The sequence below is a fragment of the Tamandua tetradactyla genome, chromosome 18, assembly GCF_023851605.1.
Source record: "Tamandua tetradactyla isolate mTamTet1 chromosome 18, mTamTet1.pri, whole genome shotgun sequence".
NCBI lineage: Eukaryota > Metazoa > Chordata > Mammalia > Pilosa > Myrmecophagidae > Tamandua > Tamandua tetradactyla.
The window spans coordinates 68,400,440-68,420,303 of NC_135344.1; the positions used below are offsets into that span (position 1 = coordinate 68,400,440).

At 37.6% G+C, this 19,864-nt stretch overlaps 1 long non-coding RNA gene across 1 annotated transcript; it reads right to left on the reverse strand.

Annotated features, from left to right (window-relative positions):
* Positions 1-898: 898 nt before the first annotated feature.
* Positions 899-17,864, reverse strand: LOC143662692 (uncharacterized). Its single transcript, XR_013165544.1, has 3 exons — positions 17,838-17,864; positions 15,498-15,593; positions 899-1,039 (listed from the first exon to the last, which is right to left on the reverse strand). It is a non-coding gene; the product is annotated as an uncharacterized LOC143662692 (long non-coding RNA).
* Positions 17,865-19,864: the final 2,000 nt, after the last annotated feature.

Below are 19,864 nucleotides of genomic sequence, written 5' to 3' on the forward strand. Positions count from 1 at the left end.
AATAGTGATGCTATGAGTAATGAAATCACAACTAAGTTAAGAATTTAACATGGGAGAACAAATTTATTGTTCCTTTACATTAAGAATTGGTTGCTTTGTTTCAAAATCAATTCGGTCATATGTATTAAGAGCTTTAAAAATGTTCAGACCATCTACCCTGGTAATTCCATTTATAGAACCCTATCCTTTGGAAATAAGCTGAATTAGAAAAATACAAATGGATGGATGGATGGATGGATAGATGGATGGAAGGATGGATGGATAGACAGACAGATAGATAGATATAGAGAGGTAGATACACAGATACAAACTTGAAACCCAAAGACACTCATTTCTCTGAGCAATTGGAACTAATCTAGTTGTCCCAATAAAAGACACAAGCAGGCTGATTTGGGAAATGCTAAGGCCATTGACATCAAACCACCTAACTAATGTATCTGTCAATGACTAGTAAAGAAGACCCAAAACCATCATTCAAATCATAATAATCCAAGAAAAGAACTACATATTGCAATCAAAAGGAATTTAATGTAGTATATGTACCATCTCATTCTTCTGAATTAAGCATTCTTTTCCTTATATTTGAACACACACCCTGGCGGATAGAGCACCTAATGCGGAGATAGCAAAACAATTCAGTCAGGATTCAACTCTTTGCCACAATCTTCAACACGTGGATAACTTATAAACATGTATTTTTTTAAAGTTTGTGTTCTGTTATTTAACAGAAAACTAAAAGGAAGTTTTATTTATTTATGCTGGGGTTACAACTGAAATGAGACTCCTTGAATTTAAGAACCTAGGTTTTTCTACCTAGGTTTTCTGTTTGATTGGTTGGGTATTTGGCTGGTTTGGTCTCCTTTACTGGTTTGTGGTTTTGCCTTTGCTACTGAGACTAATAGAGTAAGAGGAGGAGGAAAATCTAATATTTGGTAGATTAAAAAAATTAAAAAAAACAAAATAAGGCAAAAATGTACTCATCTGATTTGGCCAGCCCAGTGGTGCTGCTACAGCAAGTCATTCAGGACTTGTCCCCTCCCTACAAAAAAGCAGAAATAATGTAAAAAATCATCACTGAAAAGACTAGGCAGAAATTAAACCTAAGTGTCTATTCTCAAGAATTTCTGCTACTCAAGAGTGCCTGATACTCCTTTTCAGCAGCTGAAGTGACACCTAGTGTCAAGCAAGAGAAGTGAGCCAGTTCTCTATCTTACTACTTTTAAATTCACTTTAAAAGTGAATTTAAATTCACTTTAAAAGTGGATAAAAATCATTATGCAAAGGTCAAGAGAGCTCCTTTAATAGAAGATTGATTAAATAAATTATATATATCCTTTCAACCAAGCTCTCAGTAACTCAAAAGTTGAAAATATTTAATAATATGGTAGAAACATTTATAATATACTGCTCAGTGGAAGAAATTAGTTACAGAACACGATATAGAGAATGCTGCAGTTTTGTTTTTTAAAATGGCATATACATGTACATAAAATCCCAAAAGTATTCACATTAAGTTAACAGTAACAGTGCTTCCCTCTGACAAGAGGAGTAAGGGTGATTATTTTTCTTTTTTGTTTTTTTGTAAATTTGTATTACTTCTGCAATAAAAATACAGTTAATTTGTTTTATAAACAGATATCTAAATGAGTAGAAAACTTGGAGATGCTAAACTCTCTTAAGGTGATTAAATGAAAGCATTACTGGATTTTACTGAAATCAGAAAATTACATATATATAATTGAGTAGGAAGAAAATATTCATAAATATCAAATTTATAAGACATGTCAACTTCTTAACAACAATCATATTATTTTCTGCTCATATATTTGTCATCTCATCACACCTGGATCTACTGGAACTTTGCCCTCCTTCTTCTTCTGTGCAGCAAATTCTGGGCAAAGTTGCCAATTCTGAGAATGGGTGAGTGGAACCGCAGTAGCAAGTGTTGAAGGCTGCAGTGATCTGAAATGTGCGTGGAGATTTGAACAGTGTGTGCCTAGGCAGGGGCATACACATTCAAATGCTTTAATGTCTTCTGTCCTGCTTCTAAAGCATTGAAAATACTTGTCTCGGGCACCAAACTGAGAGTTCCATAAAAGCAAGTATTGTGTTTAATTCATTCTAGCCCTGGTGCTTAGCACGTTACCTTAAAGTTCAGAACATAGCAGATGAATGAATGTTTCATCAAATGTCCCAACTGCTGTATTCTCTCTGGTTGGACATCCTAGGCAAATTAGTGTCAACTGCTTACCTGTTCAGTTGGCTGTATAGCCAGGACCTGGGCAAGACTCTGGACACACAGACAACAGACCCAGATGTAAATTCCCACCCTGCCACTTTCTACATGCCTGACCTTCAACAAATTCCTTAGCCTTCCTAAGCTTTAATTTTCACCTATGCAATGAGGGAATTCCTATTTAATATGGCTGTGCTGACAATTAAATTGTACTTTGAAAATACTTGGCCCAACTCTTGTATATAGAAGAAGCTTGGAAAATGTTATTACTGTGTAGCTTGCATCAAGGCTCATTTTAGTAGCCTTGCATCAAGGCTCATTTTAGTAGACTCAGTTCCTGGTTGAAACATGGGTCTGTAACCCACATCTCATAGGTTACCCACTCTTAACCTAGCCTCATCCAGTGTTGTGTTAGGCTCCAGCTAAGCTTGGGTTTACCAGTCCCCTATGCTTCCATGCCTCATCATTTCACAGGAACCTTCTACATAGTCAAATTCTCATCTCTCCTGAAAGAAAAGTTTCTTAATGGTTGACCATCAATCAATAATTTATGCAGTAACAGTTCCACTACTCAGGGTAAACATTCTGGATCTATTATACACATTGTGTATATACAAGCTATACACAAGCTGTATAACTTTGAATCACATTCCTCTTTAGACTTCAGGTTTCATGTGTTCTCTTTTAGAATGTCATTTGAGGCTAGTCTGTTTGATCTTGTCTGTTTGGTTTCAGCAGCTCTGGTATGTCCTTAGGGAAGCTTTAGCTTAGGAATTTCACAAGTATTCCAGGTATGGAACCACTACTATTTATAAAAGGGATATTTTCTGTTTTCAATCGAGGTGATATTCAGCATTGTTTTTCTTTTTGTTGGGGGACGGGGAAGCATTAGTCTATTAAACTAATCAGAAATTAATCCAAATATATGAATTAATTTTCAGGGCAAAGTATAGAAATGCTACAGGGTTCATTCAGATTATGGGCACATGATTAGCAACATCTTTTTTTAAAAAAAATGTTCAATTTTTTATTGTCTAAATCCCAAAAGTCAACAGGTTTTATATATAGTAGATTAAATTATATGCCATTAATATTGTTGTATAGAAGTGGTAATAAACAGAAAGTAACATAATATTCCATTCCTTTTCCTTCTGAGAAGATGAATTAGGAGAAGCAAAACAAAGATTAAAGGAAGAAAAAATCCAACATATATAAGGTAATTGAATGAGAACAAATTATTGCTTCAAAGATTTTAAATATCCAGACCAGAAGAATTACATTATATGGGGCTTAAATATATGTTCATAGAACCATTACCCATAATCTTTGGGAAACTTAAAGGAAATGAAAAAGATATCAAATGTTTCAAGTTTCAGAAGGTAGAAACTATAGGTGATTGACTTTGATAGCAACATTTCAGAGCAGGTCCTTAAAGGAATGGTTTATGAACTTAATAAATAAATAAAAGCAATCACTAGTAGTAAACTTGTGTTCTTTTAGAAAGGCCATAGTGACCACACATATGTATATTTTTCTTTTTGGTAAGGACATCATCTACACTGGCAATCAATATCCCTGAGTTTCTGTGGCCTTGAAACTAAATATTTCTAATGTTTTCCCTACCGGTCACTAATAGCGGTGTGGCTCTAAGCATTCTATGGGGAAAAAATGATTGATAGGTTTCATGACTCCAGAACTTCTCAGTCTTTAAAAAGTTCATACTCATTGTAAATTTCCTAAACCAGGCTAAGGCAGCAGGCTGTGTTTTCCAACTTGATTACTGTGCTGGTTTGAAGCTGTTATGTACCCCAGAAAAGTCATGTGCTTTTAATCCAATCTTATGGGGACAGACCAATTATTGGGTGGGACTTCTTGATTAGGTTGTTTCCATGGAGATATGGCCCACCCAATTGGGAGTGGGACCTTTTGATTAGGTTGTTTCCATGAAGATGTGACCCATTCAAGATGGGTCTTAATCCTTTCCTAGAGCCCTTTATGAGAGAGAACTCAGAGCCAATACAGAGAACAGAGACCTAGACACAGACATTTGAAGACGCAGAAAGAAAATGTACCAGAGGAGTTCCATAAGACCCACAGGAGCAGAGAGAGCCATTTGAAACCAGAGGCCTGGAGAGGAGAGCAGACATTGCCATGTGCCCTCCCATGTGACAGGGGAACCCCTGATGCCACTGTCCTTTCTTCAGAGACAAGGTATCTGTCTCCAGATGCCTTAATTCAGAAATGTTTATAGACTTGTGATTTGATAAATCCCCTTTGTAAAAGCCAATCCATCCTGGCATCAAGGGATTGAGAAAACCTTCTTGACCAAAAGGGGGAAGAGAAAAATAAGAAAAAAGTGTCTGTGGCTGAGAGATTTCAAACAGAGTGGAGACGTTATCCTGGAGGTTATTCTTACACATTATATAGATATCACCTTTTTAGTTTATGGTGTATTGGGGTGGCTGGAAGGAAGTATCTGAACTGTAGAGCTGTGTTCCAGTAGTCTTGTTTCTTGAAGATGATTGTATTATGATAAAGCTTTTACAATGTGACTGTGTAATTGTGAAAACCTTGTATCTGATGTTCCTTTTAACTAGAGTATGAACAGATGAGTAAAAAATATGGATAAAAAATTAAAAATAATAGGGGAACAAAGGTTAAAATCAATTGGGTAAATAGAAATACTAGTAGTCAATGAGAGGGAGGGGTGAAGGGCATGGTATGCATGAGTTTTTTCTTTTTTCTTTCTTTTTCTGGAATGATGCAAATGTTCAAAAAAAATGATCATGGCAATGAATACACAACTATGTGATGATATTGTGAGCCACTGATTGTATATTATGTATGGAATGTTTGTATGTTAAGGATGTTTGTTTGCATGTTGTTTTATTAACGAAAATATTTTTAAAAGCCAATCCATTTCTGTTATATTCCATTCTGGCAGCAATAGCAAACCAAAACAATAACCCACAAAAATAATTTTTTTAAAGCATCTTATAGTATTTAGGCTTCTGCAGAACTCTGAGAAATACTATGCTGAAAGTCCCCTTCAGTTATGTCATTTTATGAATAAAAGTGGTTAATTATAAATTATTGAAGTTGATATAGTAACTATGGCTACATTTCAATCCCACAGTTTAGAAATACTGTGTCAAATTTTCACACAAAGAACAGAAAGACAATAAAATCAAAATGCAGCATATTTTTAAATGCTGGAACTTATATACTAAGTTAAATGGTTCAAAGCCTAATTTTCAACATTTTAAGGCAAATTTAGCTCCAATGAAGCTTATTTTCCTATTATATTATTTTTTATTCCAGGAGCCATCAAAGTGTATCTCCTGATGGGCTACAATTCATTCCATTTAAATTACATGTTAATTCACTTATAACAAGTAGCTGGAAGAAGGGGGTGGACTGTAGAGAGATCAGATCCTATATAATTCAGTTAGCATATCTTGCATTCTTAATTAGATGAGAAAAACCTTTTAACTTTATCCCACATTTGAAAGGAGCACTGAGATACCTTCCAGATACAGCACAAAAGGAATAAGCTTTAGTGAACAGAAAAAATTCCTATAACTATAAATATTGCTCAACAAGCATTTATATTACTAACATGAACTTTAAGTCTTATTAACAAAATACTTTAAAGTATTGATCAAAAAATTCTAAGGCCAATTAACATTTATGACCTATATATGTGTATAAAATCAACAAATAGCAATCTCTCTACTTGAAAAAAAAGGATTCTTCTGCTTCCTACAGCCTATATCCCTTGACTTAGACCAAGATTTCCAAGTTCCCTAGTTCCCAGTTTCTTTGATTAGGCTTAATGAGAAACAAGATAATTTCCCCATCTTCTGTATTATACTTAGCTACCATTTCAAAAATAACACCTTTTTGCAAAACATTTATAATCACTTTGGTCTAAAAAGTTATTTCATGTATTTTTTGTGTGATATTTCAAAAGTTTCATCTTACTTTTAAATCGAATCCTCACAAAACCTGGCAAGAAAGACAGGGAGTTGCTACTCTCCATATTTACAAGGACAGATACTTGGGCTGACAAATGCCAGAAACCCAGTAAATGGTAGAATTAGGACCTTGTTTTCTGGCCACACCCATGGTTCTCTCTACTTCACCCCATGGCTCCATAACAATGTTGCTGTCACGAACAGTAAATGGCAGAACTCTTTTCTTTGGATTCTGATCTCAACATTTATTAAAGGGCTCTCTACATCTTGAGTTCTGTACCTCAAATGGGAATATAATTGTATACACCTTATAGAAAAGTGATTATTGAATTGGCTAAGGCATGTGGGAAATGAACTGTCTCAATTTTCCAGGTTTCTATGACAATGCCATACGATGAGTTGCCTTCAACAATGGGAACTTATGGACTCATGGTTTAGGCAAGAAGTCAAATTGAGGTGTCAGCAAGATGATGCTTTCTCCCCAAAGGCTGTGGAGTTCTGCAGCTGGCTCCTGGCAATACTTGGTCCTTGGCTTTCTTGTTAGCAAGGCAAAGCTTTCTCCCCAAAGTCTTTAATGTTATAGTGCTGGCTTGGGATTCCTTGGCTTGCATCTCTGCCTCAAGCATAGTAAAGACCTTTCCTTTTTCATCTGGATTCCACTGTCTTCCTGCTTCCAACTCCTCCCCAGTCTTCTTCTATTTGAATTTCTTCTGTTTATAGTGGTCTCCAGTAATCAGGAATAAGGCCCAAACTTTTGCAGTTGGGCAACACCTGAACTAAAATAACATCTTCAAGATGTAACTGGAGCTGCTCTCCTGGCTGGCTCACCAAAATATGCAACCAGAGCCCTGCTGACATCAGTGTCAGGAATTTTGTTGCTGAAATGAATTCAGGGATGAAATAACAGTAGGAGTAAATAATGAAATGTATTAAAGAGAGAGAAAGCACACGTTAAATAAATTAACATGGAAATGCTTAAGGTAGAGACACACCTCCCTGTGGCATGGGCTAGCTTATTTTATAGGGAGGTTTTGCAGCAGAAATTTTCTATCTCAACCTTTGAACACTACATGTCTTATTTGTTTCAGAAGGAGATAACTACCAGTGCTTATGGAACTCCATCACATACTCAAAATTTGGCTTTGGGTAGATGTTTATGACCCCATGCTTTTGTTAGTGACTAAGAGTCCACTTTGGCCCATGATTTTGCAAGCTTTATGGTTTGGGGAGAATTGGGGCTTTAAGGGAAATTTTTGTCCCCTGAAGTTTGCAGTTGTGCATTAATTCTTTGGGAGCTGGATAGAAGACTAGAGACTACAGCTTTGATGCCCTATTCTTATCCTGCCTCAACAGGATCCTATTTATAATAGGTTCATGCCCACAGGAATATGAATCAAGACCAAGAACATGTATACTCAGGAAACATAATTAATCCATAACTATGGACTTTGATACATATTAAATGCTCATTAATTAATGAATCAATTAATTGTTCTAGTGATAATCAGTTTATTCATCCCACAAATATACATTAAACACCGACTATGTGCCAAACAAGGGAATCGCATTCACTGCCCTCATTTTGGGTGTCATTATTTTTGTTATAAAAATCATCATCATAATTTACATGAGCACATAACAGATGAAGAGATCAGAAAGCTAAAAACTAAGGTGTAAACTAGAAGCAAGAGTAGTAAGTACCCCGAGAAGGCATGTAATACATCTAGAGATACCAAACTATTTTTTTTAATTAATAATATATCAGTGTTTTAGTCTGCCAAAACTGCCAAAATGCAACACACCAGAGATGGATTGGCTTTTAATAAAAGGGGATTTATTTAGCTAAATATGGAGGAAAGGCAGCTAACTTTCATCTGAGGTTCTTTCTTACATGGGAAGGCACAGGACAATCTCTGCTGGACCTTCTCTCCAGGCCTCTGGGTTCCAACAACTTTCCCCAGGGTGATTCCTTTCTGCATATCCAAAGGCCTAGACTGAGCTGCAAGTGCTGAGATAAGGTATGCTGAGCTGCTTGGGCTGTGCTACATTGAACTCTTTCATGTAAGCATCCAGCCAATTAAATCAAGCATCATTCATTGCAGTAGGCACACCTCCTAGCTGACTGCAGATGTAATCAGCAATAGATGAGCTTCACATGCCATTGGTTCATGTCCACAACAACAGAACTAGGCACCTTCACCTGGCCAAGCTGACACCTGAACCTAACTATCACAATCAGAAACATAAAGATTAGTAGTTTTCTAACAGCATTTATGCCTCTGTTTTCCAAAACTGAAAATCATTCTTCAAGCTGATTTCTTGGTAGCAGAATTTCTATCATGCTACTGAAGTCTAAAGAATTAGTTTCTTAAACCACTATCTTAAATTTTCAAGAAGAGAAAGAGAAAAATTCCTTCTCAAGAGCTAGACAGGCAGAGGAAGGCTACAATTTACACAGTGTTTTGGACATTGAAACACATGGAAAGCATCCTATGGAAGTCCTAGTTAGTCTTTAGGTCTTGGATGTGTAAATGCAGTTTTTCTAACGGGTCAGGAAAAACTCATTTTAATTCAGCTTTTGCTTGGCTTCTCCCTCATTAAAACACAGTTAGGACTCTCCTGGATACTTTTCACCTTCTGCTCTTCAGTCATGTTCTCCTGAAGTCCACTTAAGGGGTAATTTTTAACAATGGCAGAAAGGAGGGGAACAGGTATGAGCAATATGGGGAGGGCTGACATTAATGAAATCTGTAGAATCCTTATAGGATCTGAAGACCTCTTTCAACCCCTCCATGTGCCTGCTGAAGAAATGGAGTTGGACAACTCTCAACTGTTATAATCTATAAACAAAATAATTATTTTCTTTATGACAGTCATCAATATTGAAATTTTGTCTGAAAATTCTCTGATTCACTGACTTGAAATATGGGCTATTATTGGAGACCTTTTACATAAGTAATTCCTGTCATGAGATACTGTAAATCTCAGTCCTCATATAACTCTTAATAACTACCAAAGATCATCATAATTTATTAAAGGTAATAAAATTCCCTCACCTACTTCATCACACACTCAAAAAAAAAAAAAAAGGCTGACTGAGAGGGTTCAACTAAAGGGAATTAGGTGGTATCCATTTCTAAAATGTGGCACAGTTCAGAACGTACTTTGGAAAGTTTAAAAACATAATTGAATCCGCATTTACTAAGTACAAACTAAATTCTAGGCACTGTGCTATACCTTGTGAGTACAAGATTGAGGCACAGCTGGGAGTTCTGGACACACAAAAGACTTGTTTAGACCTCTCTAACTGGCTGGATGAATGAAAATGTAGAGAAATGTGAGAAATACTCCGAGGAAAATAAAATGCTTGAGTTGATTCCTAAAGTGAATTAAAATTTTCCAAGATTAAAGAAGTTGAGGAAAGTGTTCCAGGCAGAGGGGACTCTATAATCCCAAACACAAAGGTGTGAAATCAAGAGAAACTACACATATTTTAGGACTACTAGAGAACAGTGTGGCAGGTAGAGAGTGGCAGGAGGTGAAGCTGGACAGGTATAAGGAGGCTCCAATTTATAAGATATTTTTGATGTACGAAAGATACATTTTTGAAATCTGAAAAGATCAAAGATAAAATTTAGAAGGTTTATTTAAAACAACCTGTCTTTCCTTTTCTTCCGTTTTTCTAGCTTGTAAAGGTTCCATTTAAATACATGTTCCTCCGTGGAGCCTTCCCTGCTCTCCTTCACCATTTTGCATTTATCTTATAATTATTAAGTCCACTAGTTTTTACTCATATCATATGCATTTTCATAAAAAACATTGTACCTTCTTTCATTCCCTAGACCTTAAAAACCTCTTGAAAATGAATATTTTCCCAGAGCACCTATTATTGAGTCTAGGACATCATAGGTTCCTCAACTGAGTGAATTTGTCTCTTACGATGGACTTTTCCAACTGAGAATGTTCCTTCACATTTATTTTCCTGAACTAATCCCCTGCAGTAATGTGAAAGGCACACTTACCCTCTAGAGGGAGCACAAGGTGTTCTACAGAGTTGAGTTTTTTTGATGGGTCAAGGACAACAGGAAATCCTCACAGACATATAACTAGGCCATTCACTAAGGGGTGATGCTTTCTAAATGACTGGGTGTAGCTTGTATTAGAAGAACAATAAGTATAATTGAATTGCATTTTTTTTTTAGGACTTTTTTCTGCACAAGGCTCACCTTTTGAGGGTTTTCACCCTCAGCGTGTGCATGATATGAAAAGACCTTGCCTAGAGAGAACGTGATCCTTAGCAGCCAAGAGAGAATGAAGGAGGACCTAAGGAGAAAAATGAAGAGCAGGATGTGTAAGACTTCTACTAATCTAGGTTAAAAGCATTGCCCTCCTTCATCAGATTAAGAGGCCACATGCATGTCTTCGCCCTGATGTGTAGCTACTATTAACAATGTATTTTCCTTAGAGAGCTTTCCATATATTTGGTCCCTGGAGTTCCACAGCAACAAATTTAATGATACCAGTATTCTGATACTGATCATATACTAACATGACTAACAAATGGAACCTGTATGATGATCCCCTTTCTCTGAAATAATGCAAACTAGCACCATAGAGGTAAACTCGTTTGTTAAGGTCACAAATCTAATTAGTTTTTAATAATTGCCAGCATTAGAGTGATTTATAATCATTAAATTGTTATATTATTTTAACATGAAATCTAATTTTCAATAAACTTCTAATTTAATACAAATAAAAATAAATTGTTTGAGACAAAGCAGATTAACAATATTCCAAAAGGAAAACTATTTTATAAAGATGATGGAAGATTTTGCTGTTGCTTGTTTCATTTCTTTTTTTTTTTTCTCTCTAAAACAATAACAAGACTGAAGTCATCACTCAAAGTAAATGAAATAATTCTCTCTGGAAGTTCAGCTAGAAAGTTTTCAGGAAACTATGAGGTCAAATTATCTAAAGAGGACCACTTTTTAATTATCCTGCTGCCACAAAGTTCCCATCTCTACAAAAGGGGGACAGTCTAAGTACCTACTTTTTATACAAATGATTTCTGTTTAATATTCATCTGAATTGCTTCAAATTAGGCCTTCATTTGGTTTAGAACCAAGACAAAAATAATAATTCACTTAATTTCATCACAACCATACATGTTTGCATTTAGGAAACAAATACTTCCTACCACCCCCACAAAGACACACACACACACATGCCTCGTGTGCACGCACACAAACATGCACACACACGCACAGTATGCTTCATTGAGCACAGAACTTACTCCTTTTCTGATTTATTTTAGCCGTCTCACCCTCTTTTCTCCAGTCCCTCTCACCTGTTCTCCTTTTAAAGTTGGAGCCGTAATGATTAATGGATAGTGATGAGGCAGAAACTTGGTGTGCTGGTTTGAGAGGAAGTACACCCCCTAGAAAAGCCATGTTTTAATCAAAATCCCATTTCATAAAGGTAAAATAATCCCTATTCAATACTGTATGCTTGAAACGGTAATCAGATCATCTCCCTGGATGATGTGATTTAGTCAAGAATGGTTGTTAAGCTGGATTAGGTGACGACATGTCTCCACCCATTTGGGTGGGTCTTGATAAGTTTCTGGAGTCCTATAAAAGAGGAAACATTGTGGAGAATGGGAGATTCAGAGAGAGCAGAGCAGAACAACATAGCCACGAGAACAGAGAGTTCACCAGCCAGGGACCTTTGGAGATGAGGAAGGAAAATGCCTCCCAGGGAGCTTCATGAAACAGGAAGCCAGGAGAAGAAGCTTGCAGATGACGCTGTGTTCACCATGTGCCCTTCCAGATGAGAGAGGAACCCTGACTGTGTTCACCATATGCCTTTCCAGATGAGAAACTCTGACTGTGTTTACCATGTGCCCTTTCACTTGAGAGAGAAACCATGAACTTCATCAGCCTTCTTGAACCAAGATATCTTTCCGTGGATGCCTTAGATTGGACACTTCTATAGACTTGTTTTAATTGGGACATTTTCTCGGCCTTAGAACTGTAAACTAGCAATTTATTAAATTCCCCCTATTAAATGCCATTCTGTTTCTGGTGTTTTGCATTCTGCCAGCCAGCAAACTAGAACACTTGGTGAAAGTAGAGAAGAGAAGTTTTGTAGGGAATGATGTGGTTTATATCATGCATCAACTCGACTAGGTTATGATATCCATTTGTTTGGTCAAGCAGTGGCCTACTTGTTACTGTGAAGATATTTTGTAGATGGAATTTGCATCTAAATTCAGTTGATTGCATCTACACTCAACAAAGGAACTCACCCTCAGCAATGTGGGTAATCTCATCCAATCGATTGGTCTTATAAATGAGAACTCAGGGTTTCAGAGATCAGAAGATTTTTTGCCTCAACTTCATCATTGGCTCTTGCCAGAATTTCCAGCCAGCCACCTTCTTCTGGGGAATGCAGACTAAGAACCTCAATATCACCTTTATCAGAGTTTCCAGCCAATAAACCCTGTTCTATGGAGTTCAGATGAGCCTGCCCCCATGGTCACACAAGCCAATAAAAATCTCCTTATCTTTCTCTATTTCTGATACTTCTTATTGGTTTCGTTTATCTAGAGAACCCTAACTAACATAGGGGAGAGAAAGTTGGGGGGAAAAGACAAAAGTTGTTATCTCCTAGCATTAGTTTATTTTATTAACCATATTTTTAAGTGACTAAACCTAAAAAAATTTCTTCACTGCGAACTACTGTGTATCAGAAAGCATATCGGTGGAATACATAGTTACTCTAGATTGCTTCCAATGTTGTGATTCTAAAACAAAAAAAAGTGAAAAGTAGGTTTTATTTCTTCTATTTGATACCAATATCATAAATATGATGTGTAACCTGTAGGAATATCACTGGTAACAATATGTCTGTATTAATCATTCATAGAATCACAGAGTTTCTGCTTCTGGGAAGAATGTGTTAAGTCATGATAGCCCAATACTCTCACTGCAGCAACTAGGGAAAAAAGGCTGGATAAATTGCAAAGTGCATACTTTAAATCAAGCAGAGCTGTGTGGATGCAATAGGGTCTAGATAAATTGGAATTCCAAATTAGGGGGAGTATTTCTATGGTGAGCTTTCACAAATTGTTCTGTTATAAAGAAGTGGGGAACCTTTGCTTTTGTTTTATTGTGGTTTTTTGCTGATTCTGAGTAAGGACTGAAGGGAAAATGAAATCAGCAAGGATTTTGGCAGTCAGATGAACTAAACTGGAAAGCTGAGGCATCCAAAATGAGACCAATTTTCCCCCAAAGAACTTTTGCTGAATTCCAAGGCTACACATGGGAGACTGGGCAGCCAAGGGATGCTAGAGGCAGAGTGAAATTCCCTGTAACCTCATTGTGCCTAGAAGACAAAGTCCTTTTAGAAGGACTGGGTTTGCCTCAAAACATATAAAGCTATTGGAACTCTCATAAATTAGTAGGAGGAGGATAAATTAGCACCACCTCATTAGAAATGTCTTTGGAAAAACCTAGTAAAGATAAATATAGACCCACTGTGACCCATCAATCTACTCCTGAGTATTTAGGCAAATAGCATATACATACCCAGATATATATGCAGGAGTGTTTATGGTAGCTTTATTTGTTTATTTATTTATTTATTTTTGTGTGCTGTATGGCAGGGTCACATTTCATTCTTTTTGCCATGTGAGTATTTATTTCAGCACCATTTGTTGAATGTTTGTTTGATTGTTGGTTGGTTGGTTGGTTTCCTTGTTTGGGAAGTGCCTGGGCCGGGAATTGAACGTGGGTCTCCTACATGACAGGAAAGAATTCTACCACTGAACTACCCTTGTACCCCGTAGCTTTACTTTTAATAGCCAAAATTTGGGGCAACCCCTAACATTCAATGATAGAATGGAAAAATAAGCAATGGTGTATACATAATATACAATAGAAGATACAAAAAATAAAAAGAACAATTATAACTATTTGCATCAATATAAGTGAATTTCCCAGACAAAATGTTGAGGGAAAAAAAAAGAAAAAATGGAAGAATATATACTATATGATTCTATTTATATGACGTTTAAAAATTAGCAAAACTAATCTAGGTGATGCAGGTGAGAATAGGGGTTAACTTTGGGGAGATATCAACTGGCAGACGCACAAAGAAACTTGCTGGGGTTCGGCTGATATTCTGTATCAATATGGTGGCAGTTATTTGACTATACACATATACATAAATTCATCAATTGGGCAATCACTCAATCAATAGATAGAATGATATGACAAGCGCAGCAAGATGTTAAAGATAGATGGATCTGGATGCCTGGGGGGATGGGAGGATGTTGGCTTTCTCTGTATGGGGTTTGTATTATTTTTCAAATTGTCCTGTAAGTGTGAAAGTATTTCACAATAAGAAGTTAAAAATTCATTGAACTATATGTTTAGTTGAAACCTCAACAAAACATTTTTTAAAAATCATGGAATCATTTAATTTTAGAACTAGAAAGAAGCATAATGATCACATTGGCCAACTTCTATTTTACAAACAAGGAAACCAAGGCACAAAAAAATTAAGAAGCATATTAATGTCATACAGCTAATTTATTTACTTAACCTGTATTTGGATACAGATTAAACAAGAAAGGCACCTCCCCTGCTTTCATGAAGCCTACATTCTAGCTGCAGAAACAGAAATTAAACCAATCATCTAAAAAATAAATGTGATCTCATATTATGATAAATGTTGTGAAGGACAAACTCAGGCTGTTCTGGGATTAATTCTTGGCCTAGATCCCAGGGCTCTTAGCTCACAGTTTATTGCTCTCATGACCACTTTCTTTTTCTATAAACTTTGACCTTTTAAAAAACTAGGAACAAATTATTGGTCTGCATAAATTTATTTCTCCATATTTAAAAGGGTAATCATTCATTGTAAAGCTTAAGCAAAACAATAAACAGATTAAAAGGAATGGCTCTTACCCAAAACTTGCTGAAATAGTCAATTTCAGCAGGGAAAGCACTGCTGAAATTATTGGCCTTGAAAATTGTTTCCTGTATGTTAAATCTCGGTTCTTCAGATTAGCAGATTGTGTGACCGGGTAATAGTCTCCCAACTACTTTCCCTTAGTAGAGCAGCTTCAGATGCCTATTTATCTGATATTTATGTGGCTCCGATGGTTATATAAATCAGTCAATTTAGGAAACAGCACTGAGATAAATCAATCTCAAGACAACCAAAATATCTATAACAAAATTAAAATGCACAACATGTCTGTTCTTTAACCAACTCACAGTCTATTACTTCGGGGATTTGTATTGGAAGATGCCAACTATGGCCCAGTATCTGGCTGCAGCAGATTGTCTTTGCAGAAAGGCAGGTCCAATTTCCTGCAACAAGACACAAGTCATCAGAAACTTCAGTTTTCTTTGATAAGCAGCAACCAAAATGTCACTCATTGGCTTAAGTTTGGTTCCCCTAGAAGTAGATCCTGAGATAAGGATTTGTGTGAAAGCAATTTATTTGAAAAATTATTCTAGATGGCACCAAGGTGGGAGTGTGAGAGAGAAATGGGAAGGAGTGAGCCCAGCTGACACTCCTTCAGGCTATAACGGCTGATATTCAGCATGCAACCTGCTGCAGAGCTGCCTGCCCAAGGAGCAAAAAAGCCAGGCTCCCATCCACCCTTGTTTGAGGGCTGCTCCCAGGCTTAAACCCTGGAGCTTTCTGCCAATGTGTAGGCTGAGCACAGCTATAGCTAGAGAAAGCCCAAAGGCAAAAAGTGACCCCTCCCTGCAATTGGAACCCATCCGTGTGCAAGAAAATTGCTAGTGCTAAGGTATAGTGTTCATCCAACAGGGCGCGCTACACCTCTAACTCAATTAGTGCAAGGGTGTGTGCAAGGGCGTGCAAGATAGTCCATTCTTAGCATGAGGGTTAGGCATATTGAGCAAATACTGCTAGTAGGTAAAATAGAAGTCCGCTAAAAGAGGTTCTACTTCACAATAACTTGCTTTAAAAGTAAGAATAAGAGGAATTAATTTCTTCTTTATTATTTAGACTCTGAGCTGTCTGTGGCCGCACAGAGCAAATGAATTGCTTTTCTGAATAGGAAAATCACCCTGGGTCATTCAATGGTTTAAGAGTGTTCCTAGTCAGCTTAAAGCAGAAGCATGAGAGAATAGTGGAACACATAGAGTATCAAGGGATTCCTCCAATGGGAAAGGACAAAGTAAATATATACATTTTTACACTCTAATTTCTTTTTAATTTAAGGAAAGAAAAAGAAAGTTAATGGGAACTAAAGGAATCGCTAAACTCTAAATAAATCTTTATTATAAGATACTACTTTCTCATAAATTCCTGAGGTTAATAAAATGAACTACGAAATCTATTACAAAATGGGCATCCTTGTTAATTTTTTAACTAGATCATTCAAATTTAGATAAGTTCTGTCTTTTCTCTAACAGATTAATTAGCATGAATTCATTTCCCAGGTCCCAAATCCTGATATTTGTTACTCATTTTTTATACTAAGATTTATTAATGCACATTCTTTTGTTTAGCCAAATTTTGCATACTTTTGTAAAGTTCACATTAAGGAAGGCACAAGCCTTTTACTACAGCCTCTCATTCCTAAATTCTTTATTTCAATTAATCTTTTAAAGGGCTGAAATTCATGGGCAAACAGGTTTTTCAAGAAGGGCCCTTGAGTACTGGTAACTCTTGAGAGGTTTTGTTTGGTTTTGTTTTTTAATACTTGCCTTTGGTCTTAACAACTTGGCCGGAAATAATACCCTTCCTTCACACTTTCTTTCCCTCAGAGCTATTTTGTAGCCTCTTCTCCATTATGTTAAAGTATTGAATACCCAGTAAATACAAAAGGATAACAAGGTCTGCCCTGGCTGCCCCCAATGGTGAGTTGTGGCAATGTGATAAATGAGGGCACCTGTACTGCCATATTTTGGAAAACTTTCTCATACTCCACACAGAGAATTTGTCATTTTTGTAGTTTCCACATTCTCTTTATATTAAGTGACGAAAGTTGCCACATGTTTAGTCTTTACACCTGTCTGGGTTCTATAGTTGCTAATCTAGCCACCAGCCTTTTCAGAGATTTCATTCTCTACTCTGTTTTACTAGAATAGCTGTCAGAGTGGATAAATTAAACATCCCTTCTTTTTTCTATTGTTTTTTCATGGTGACCTTAAAATAGCCTTGAAAATAGCTGTTTTCTTTTACTAAATGACGTAAATTTAATGAGTATTTCTAAATGACTGACTGAAATCCCACCATTAGGGATAAGTATGCTAAAAGAGAAGAAAGGAAATGCAAAAAAAAAAAGGAATGATACCAGGGACCAGTAAGATGTTTCATTTCTATTTACAATAATGATTGCACTAGATACATGATTACAAAAAAGCAAAGTAACATAATAGGATTTCTTTCTTTCCTTCTACCCTACAGACAAGCAAAGCATAAAATGAACTGCTGAGCACACAGGACTGGTAGTCATATGTATGCTTTAAAACCTAGTAATCAGGAAGCTAAAGGACACTAAATAAATATTCCTGCTAATTCTTCAAGCTAGAAGCTGTGTGCTGGTTTATGACAATAACCAAGTGGAAACTCACCTTAATCCTATGCCATGTGAATTTTGTAAGACCCTTTAAAATCCAAGAACTTTATGCTGAGAGAGATATAAGTAAGAGTTTAGCAGATGCACTTACTTTTTTTTTGCGGACACACTTTTATGGCTGGGCTTTCTTAGGATTGTGCCAATATACACCTACCTCTTGAATGCAGGGGTTATGTCATTTCCTTTATTAACATCTCTGTTCCTTGCTGTAGACTTTCAGTCTCAAAAAGATCATTGCCTTAGTTTGCCAGGGCTGTTAAAGTGCCACAGGAGTTCCCCGAAGATGGAGGAATGGGATAGATCGAGTTCAGCCCAGCTCCAAGGAAAAGTTAGAGCAGGGAGGGGAGGGCAACTGAGAAGGCGATTCAAGAGGACAGCTGACCTGGGAGAGCCTTCTGCACCACGTAGGGCGGCCCTGGTTGCAAAGGCTGAGGAACCAAGAAGCAGAGAACCAGAGCCTAATGCAGAAGCCTGGAGCCCTCAGGAGTGCATGGATGGGGAGACCGGGACTAGGAAATAAGCCACGCTGCGTTCCTTGAACACTTGACCCTCACCAGCGCAGCCCCCCAACCCACGACCCACCCCACACCCCATGCACCTGAACCCGTGTCACCACCCCCATTCCCCGTGCTCCAAGGGTCCCTACTCCTGGCAACCCCTTGTGCCTGTACTCACCCCACACCCCCACCCCAAGTTCAGCCCAACCCACCTCCCCTGTGCCTCGCCCTCCCTACTCCCTAAAGGCTGTCGCCAACACACAAAAGCTGCGGGTGCTTACCTCCATACTCAGGCTACACCCACCCCCAACCCATACAGTTACACAACCTCACCCCGCCCTCCCTGAGCTCTCTGCACAGGTGCCTCAGTTTTCAACACTTCTAGACCTGCGCATGCCCATGGCCCCAGTCATGGATGCCAGCTCTGGGAAAGCACTGACGTGAGCAGCTGGGTCACATCCACCCCCAGCCCATGCAGGCATAATTTCAGTTCATGCGCACAAAGGGCCCCATGCCCTAGACCAGCGCACACCGGGGCCACGCCCCCCAGACCGCTGCACCCGCGCAGAAACATCTTCCCTGGCCACTGGGTGCCCACGTTCACAGGCACCAGTATAGCATCCCCAACCTACACCTGCACTGCAATGCATCACTGCACTGTTGTGCCCTGCCCCATGCCCTGTATCCTGCTATATCTCCATCCCGCAAACACAAGGCCTTAAACTACTGAAGGAAATCAACTTCCAAAGTAAATCAGTCAAGATATCTACATGCTAGGAAGCATGTCACCATGCAGACAGATATAGCCCTGCCTAATGACCAAATTAAAACACCTGAGGAGACACAGACATTGAAACAACTAATCAAAGATGCTCATACAACTCTACTTAATAAAATAAGTGGGACAATAAATGACATAAAGCAGATCAAGATAGATAGTAGAAGAGCACAAAGAGGAATTTGAAAGAATAAATAGAAAAATAGCAGAAATCACAGAGATTAAAGACTCTGTTGACCAAATAAAAAACATACTAGAGGCACACCACACCAGATTTGAAGAGGCAGAAGAAAGAATAAGTGATATAGAGGGCAGGATAATTGACTTCGAAGACTCAAAACAGCAAATGGCAAAAAAGATGGAAGAAATTGAATAAGAACTCAGGGAAATGATAGACAAAACAAAGCATGTAAATATAGGAATCACAGGTGTCCTAGAGGGAGAAGAGAGGAGTCAAGGGTTAGGAAGGGCAGTTGAGGATATACTGGGGGAAAACTTCCCAACCCTCATAAAGGACATAAATATACAAGTCAAAGAGACCCAAAGAACTCAAACAGAATAAATCCAAATAGGCCTTCCCCAAAGCACATACTAATCCGTCTGTCAAATGTTGAAGAGAAGCAGAAAATCCTGAAAGTGGAAAGAGAAAAACATCTACTACATACAAGGGAAACCAAATAAGACTGAGTTTAGACTACTCAGCTAGCACCCTGGAGGCGAGAAGGCAGTGGTATAATATATTCAAGA